We start from the raw sequence: 7,623 nt of genomic DNA, 5'->3' as shown, positions 1-7,623 counted from the left end.
GTTCACATCTGTGTCTATCTGGGACCTCTCCAACAAGCTCTGTCTGGGGGACAGCTTGGATTGGCTTTGGGAGGTAGCTCACACCAGCAGTCTTGGCTAACAAACAGCAAGGACCAGCACAGCGTCTGACTTTGTTCATCCTACACAGTCCTCTTTCATGCTCCCATATGAAAGCCATGCAACATGCAAAGCGCCCTCACAGTTCCAAAATAAAGACAGAACTGATAGTCTGAGGCACTATTTTGCTTGCTTTGAACTAGTGTCCTCAACTCAAATGGGGGTGAGAGGCACTTATACAGCATTGTGTAGAGACAGAACAGCCAGTCTGCTTTGGCGGGCCAATAGTCCTAATGAGTTTAAAAGAGAGCCAGTGCCACTCAACCTTTTGTGCCAGGTATTGTCCCCTGGCTCTCCTTTCCTTGGGTGTGCAGAAGCATCCAAACTGTTTGAAGGCCAAACTCAAAAGTCCAGTGATAATTCAATGAAACGGACCTGTGTTAAATGAGTACATCTGGGGTTAGGCCCTCACCTGATAGTAAGAATATTTTTAGAGACGTGAACATCATCATCATTTTGTAATAGTTATACCTTTTCCTCATCCAGCCAGCAGAACTCTAAGGGTTAATTTATAGTGATGTTAGAGTGGTTTGAAAGTTTTCGTTAAAGCTTTTTTTTTTTATGTTGGCAAATTTAATTATGACAAATTATTTTAATATTTTAAAAGATGTTATTTGACTAAATAACGATAATATAATGGTAACAATAACAAATGTAGAGAAACCATAGCAAAGCAGTGCTTTGTTTTTGACATATTATGCACAAAAAGTTTTTCTTTATTTAAAAAACAGATGCTATTTGAAAGAGAAAATAATAGGATCCAAAGAAAGATCCAAATGTCAACAATGTATTTGGATTTAAACTTTTGGGCAAACTTATTATTTTCAGAATTTAATTTTGCACAATGTTTGGATTATTTTTTGGGTTTGTCCCCACTTAATTTAATATGAATATTTAATATGATCTTTTATATGTCAAAATTTTTCAATCCTGACAAGTTTAATGGAATGGAAAATCCATTTGACAATCGACTTTAATTTGTATGCTTTTGAATTGTTGTATCAGCTTTTGGCTTCTTGCTCATAATGTCACTTAGCGGTGGCACTCTTCGTTCTTGAGAGAACAACTATTACAAATTCACAATACTTTTAAAATACCAAAGGGTAGGTAAGCACCATCCGTGTTGCCTTACATAAACCATCTGCAGAAACAGGATACAGAGAAGAAGCAAAACACCAAACAGAAAGCTTGTCCATGTCCAGCTCCTGTCCATTTGCACTTTCTCTGCTCACTTTTTGAGTGGTATCAGTCAACAAAAGTCAGCCTCCTAGAAAATTGCTATCGGTATCAGCCTGGCTAACATCAAACCAGTACAATACAGGTTAAGAGCCTGATGCAATTTCATCTTGAAAATTACTAAGTCAGGACTTGGAGTGATTGCTCTGGAAAGCAGACGTTCAGCTAAAACTAGCTACAGTTGCCAGTAATGTATTGATTTAGTATGCCAGCTATAGCATCGATTATCTTATGTCTGATTCAGCTCTCTGATTTCTATATACTGGAAGTGCAGAAAAGCCTCTCTCGTGAAAAAATATTTCTGCTCTTCTGCATCCTCCTTCCAAACAAGCCCCCTACAAGTTTAAGGAATGCTTCACCACAGTCAGAGCCACTTCAAACAACCAGAGCTTAATGTTTCTGAAATAAGGTTTCCAGCAAGGGTTGCACATGCTAATAAGGTCAATTGAGGGCACACCTGCAAATGCAAGGGTATTGACTACAGGCAAGTTAACCTCTCTGGGCATGATCTAACCCGTATAATCCACTGCCCTTTTACCCCTTAGTAATAAGGCAGCTGGACTCCTAAAGGAATTTGTTTTAATTTCTTTTGCATTATGGACTTTTACCTCCTGATCTTACTATATGTTAGGTTTGCTAAACATGAGTGTAGTAGTTAGATCGTTTTTAAAAGCTAATTGTATTTCTTGTGCTAATGAATTATTCATAGTATAATCATATAAATCCACTCTCCACATTGATGTTTTATTTTGCATACTAATCTGAACATTTTACATTTTCCAGGTTCTGATCTACAGATGATCTTTGATATTGACCTATTCACAGATAAAGGGTTTATGTTGCCTTCAGTGTTCTGTGTTTTTTAAATGCAGCCAAATAGTGCATGTATTTCATTAATATATGAGACAGGCTTTGTCTCATGACTTCTTCTCTAACAAACCCTCTAGCTGTTACTTATAAAAGACCTTCAAGAGACTTTCTAAGAACTGGTGTAGATATCTCTGTAGGCTACCTATGATACCCATGTACCCAGATGTCACAGCCTAAGTCCTTTTCTGCATGTTTCTCTGCTAATTTCAGTTGCCTTTTTTTTGCTTCATAGCAATGAACCCAGAAGTCCCAGGAAAGTCATAGAAAAGGAAAGAAGTTACCTTGATCTGAAAAACAAAACATTGGCAGATATAGAATGCTAAGGGCATATTGAACATCATCATATGATTGAGGCAATGCATGTAATCATTATGTTCAAGATCTGGTCCCTCCTTTGCCAGAAATGGTTTATGTTTTCGGGATTCTCATCAGCATCAATCAGCACAAAGGTTTAAAATTCAAATGGTGAATAAACTCGGTTGTTTATAATTTTTTAGGATTCAATATTGTATGAGAACAAGTTAAAGTTGTGTTGAGAGTAAAAAAGGGATGAAATTCTGTAGAAATTTGACAAGAAGGGATGTTTTTTCAGCAGTTTTGTTATTTACAAATCTTAGTTACAGCAAACTTTGTTCACAGCCGTGATGATTCCTACTGGAACTACTTAATATCATCAAGCTGATGGCTAGAAGGTACTCGGGAAGTCAGACCATAGTTTATACATTTCCATCATGATCTCACACTTCGTTGAAAGAAGAGCATTTCTCAGTAATATAGGAATAAGATTTTTTTAATAAGAGAAATTATCTCAAAGAACAGTGAAACCATAGTCCAATGGGGCCTTACTGAAGCAAGGAGGTCTCCTAAAAGACATTTTCTCTCAGCTTGAGAAGCTATATATTGATGTATATTTTCAATGAGATGGAGAAACAGGAGAGCTTTCCCTGAAGCAACCTGTAAAATCCTGACCTGGTGTTGTTGATACAAGGTTGTTACTGATTTCTGAAAATTAAATTTGGCTCTGTATAGGCTGAGAGCTTTGCTCCTTAGGAAAACATAATTAGCCCAAAAGGGGCAAATTTTTAGGTGAATAGAAAGATTTGACAGGCTATCAGCCCTGTCATTTGAGACCTGATCATTCTTGTATTCAGCACCAAAGCCTCCACCCCTTAAAAACATCAGGAAAGACAGTGTCAAGATAGAAAATCACAGCTACGCAGCTGACTAGGTGAACAGTATCTGATGCAACTTCTGCTAACATGCACAGATTTTATGATTATGCGTGTAACCAGAGGGCTGAGGGGAAATGTTAATTAATCTGAAGGAAAAAAATATTGCTAGAGGCCAGCTGCTGTCTGAATTGATAGAGTAGCTCCTACACTGTAATTTACAAACTGCAGATCCGGCAAGACTACTCTTAGCAGTTTTAACTTCCAGGTGTCTTAGGAGTACTTTAACTGTGATCAGGGAAAAGTTCAATTCCAATAACAGATTTCTTAATTTAAGAGGTTGGCTACAGCTGGGGTCTCTCTGCAATGTGGGTGTAAACTGGCTTGGGATATAGGCTTTGCTTCAGTGATGCTGTGAAACTGTGTGCTATTATTGACAAATACCTTATAAAATTGTATCAGGTTTTAGAATTCAGACCCAAAACCTTCCTCTTATTCATCATGCCTAAAAACAACGGGTGTTAAAGAGAAAAGGAGAGATGCAGTAACAGTAATGAAGCTGCACCTCTGTAAGGTAGAGGTCTGTTTTGATTAAAGAACTGCCTCTGCAGAAGGTGATGTTGGAGAAGAAAAGAGCTTAGTTTGATTTTCACGTCCCTCGGGAGTATTGCTGAAAACATATATCTCGTCAGTGAAGTTTGTCCTCACCCAGCCTGCACATATTGTTGTTTGACTGGAGGTTTGAGGGTTTTCTTTCAGCTAACAGTTCAGTTCTAATTCCTAAACTTTTTTGCTGTTGCTCCTGCCCTTTGAGCAGTTGTGTCATATGCAGCACTAAGCAATTGACTGACTATTTTAATAATATGGTCTCTCTAATCACTGAAACAAATGAACCGAAGTAACTTTTGTTACAATTTCGATCCTTATCTTTCAGCTTACTTAAACTTTCTAATCCCGTGCCTTTCCAACATCAACGGCTCTATGCCTAAAGGAACTAAAATTCATAAACATCTCTGGATTGGAGGAGCTTATCTCCTTAACATAATACCTGTCATATTAGTAAGCCTAAAGTTATACATACTTAGGTAAATATACATTTTATAGACAAATTTTAAAACATTTGAAAATTAATCAAGTAATGTCTTTTTTTTTTTATAATGTATCCCTTAATCTTAAAAGATGAACTGTTAGAATGAACCAAATATGTGGTAATTAGTCTCATATCTAATCTAATACTGCATCATTATTTTAATATGTGACAAGAGTTTCCTGTTAAATTTTCTTCTGACATTTCAGAAGGGCTTGTTTATAGGATTTACAGAAGGAGAATAAAGGGTCGTGCAATCAATGGCTTTGTAGCTGAGAGAGAGTCACCATGAGGTCACTGTTCGACAGATAAATGATGAATTTTTAAGAGTGATGCTTTATTCTGTAACCTTTTGACTTTCGGAATTGCCCTTGTAACGACAGCCATGAGCTTTAGCAAATAAGTGAAATGTGAAACACAGAAAACAGTGCTTATTATTTGACCTGCTTATTAGGAAATTCTTCTTTAGTGTGCAGATTGACTCTAAGTAAATCCTTGAAATGGAATTGTTGTTTTCTAAGTAACATCAGAAAGTACAGCTCACACCATGTCAAACCTATCCTAATGACTAGGATTCTTCATGTTTGTGTAAAAGATGCACAGTTTGACCAGGACCATGAGGTAATGTACAGTAAATAGTGGATGATGTTAGAGAAGATATCTTGCTGACAGGAATATTGTGATTCAGCCTTTAATGACTCAGGGTTTTAAGAAGTGTTTTGGAGTAGACTTCAATTTACAATTCTCCATTGAATTACACTTGCTTATCATTAAACCTTCCCAGCTGAAAGCTTCTCTCCCACACCTCAGAAAAGGATAGTGTCTTGCCAGGAAGAGATGTGCATAATGTTTTGCACACAGTGATAAATACTCACACACATATAATAAAGGCCCAAATACCAGAGTTGGCATCTCTTTTGTACTGTCTCAAGCAATCCTAGGCCACCCAAGGTGATGGCCAGCCCCTCCTCCTATAGTCCTGCCAGGCACTGCACCCCTTACACCTCTGGAGTTGGGGTCCATCTGGCTATTTCTTTTGGCATTTTTAAACTTTGGTAATTTTCAAAAAGAGTCCCTGTTTTCACTGTGTTCCTATTTTTTCCTGTCCAAATCTGAGTGTTACTTCATCTTGAGTTTCTCAACTAGAAATAGTGAAGTCTGACAGCTACTAGAAAGGCTAGCAGGGCTTCCCTGCTTTTGTCTTCAGCTTTTTGAGTCTCGACAGTTTTATTCTCCATGCAGCCCTGGTCCTCTCTGGCCTCTCAGCCCCATCATTCACACCAGTGTCATGCCCACTTGAGAGGTGAAATAGGAATTTCTAGTGACTTTGCTTATAATTTTGGTGTCCAGCATGTTCAGTGTTCAGTACTTTCTGAAGATGATAGTCATTGCATAGAGAAAGATGGCAGGGGAGCCAAGATCTCCCCAAAGACTGAGTAGCAGCAGGGAAGGCCAGACATAGATGGAACTTTTCTATTCTGCCACGCATTTTCAATATTGCAATAGTTTTGTTTGGGTGTTTTGGAAAAAAGCTACACATACTGAACTCTCTTGCAGAAAAACTAAAGTATGTATTTCCTATCTAGGTAAATGAATATTTTCTAACAATTGTTTTCCCAGCTTTTTACTGATCTGCTCCTGAGAGACCAAAAGCATTTTCAGTCTTCTACAGGTTAGCTAAAGGTTTCCAAGCTTCTAAAAACCGGAGAATTGAGATATTGAAAAACTTCTACTACAATCTGGGTTTCTGGGCTTCCAAACATGCTGCAGAAACTTTAAAACTTTGTGGGCTGCCTAGTCCATAGCAGTCTAATACAGAGGGACTGCTCCAGAAATGTCAAATCTAGAAATCTCATTTCCCGTAAGCAGGAAGAAAAGTGGCCTCCATTTTTTAGCATAGGTTCATCTAAAGCCATAAGTTTCTGCAAAACATTCTGCTACTGACAATTTGACATACTTAATGGAAGAGGAAACTAAAACCAATTTTGTCTGGAAATTCCCAGACATCTTTATATTTTGCCTGGCTCAGGATGGAAAACAACTACCAATGACTACGAAACGAGACTGAATTTTTGAAGTCTTGCTCATGACAATACCGCCTCATTTCCCTCTCTGTAAATTGTGAATAAATCTTCTTAGATTAATTCTGTACCTCTTAATCTCATTAATAACTGTAGGTATTTGAGAACTACTAGGTGTGCAAAGAATTTCTCTGCTCATGCCTGCAATGGGTGGTGTGTTGTTTGTGACGTTCTGTGAATCTGCAAACCTCAGTTTTCTGACTTAAGAGTGTAGTTGGGCCGCTTTGTTGTCTTACGGAGATATCCTAAACTCCCTAAAGTAGAAAATCAAGTTGAAACTTATTTCTTTCATGTGGTGCCTGATGAATAAGTGATGTGGGTGTTACATTGAAGTGTACGATGCTTGTACTTTTGGAAAATACCTTTAACACAGTCTGTGTGGGAGAGAATGATTTCCCTACGATCTTTGATTCTCTTTTTTTTCTCAACCAATTATGTTCTTCTAAGAAGGAACTGTGTCAATGGGCATTTGTGAAAGTTGGGAAAGTTAATAGTCTGCTCAAGAGGATTGTGATTCCTTCTCTTCTGTCCTTAAGGGTTAAGTGGCTAGCAGATAACCCAGATTCTTCAGGAAAAGACCTCAATTACAATCAATTTTCCCTCTACCAAAAAGTAAAATTTGCTAATATGTCAGCTGTGTTAATTCAAAGATCACATATGATTTGATGCTAAACACTGTGAAGAAAAAGAAGAGGGGAAAGCAGCACTCCTGTAATACTTCTAGCTACCAAATTCTCTGCAAGTTCTCCAAGATGTGAATTTCTTTAAATGTGATAGGAACAAGCTCTTCCTCTCTGCCTGTCTATATCTTCAGGCTGTAAATGCAAGAGAAGGATTGAACCTTTGTCTTTTCTGCAAACTCAGCTACCTCTCAGTCCCTTCTGATGGAGGTCTTTGGGCAATACGATGTATAAATATTTATTGCTCTGCCATACAAAAGAGTTTATTTCTCTTCCCAGGGGCACTGGCCCCATGAAACATTATGAGTTCTGAATATTTTACTGCATGGTAACTCCACTACCAGTTCCACCTCTCTTCATTATACAGCAGCTTAACATTACAT

This window comes from Cuculus canorus, chromosome 1 (assembly GCF_017976375.1).
Source record: "Cuculus canorus isolate bCucCan1 chromosome 1, bCucCan1.pri, whole genome shotgun sequence".
NCBI lineage: Eukaryota > Metazoa > Chordata > Aves > Cuculiformes > Cuculidae > Cuculus > Cuculus canorus.
Note: the sequence above shows the minus strand (reverse complement) of the source record.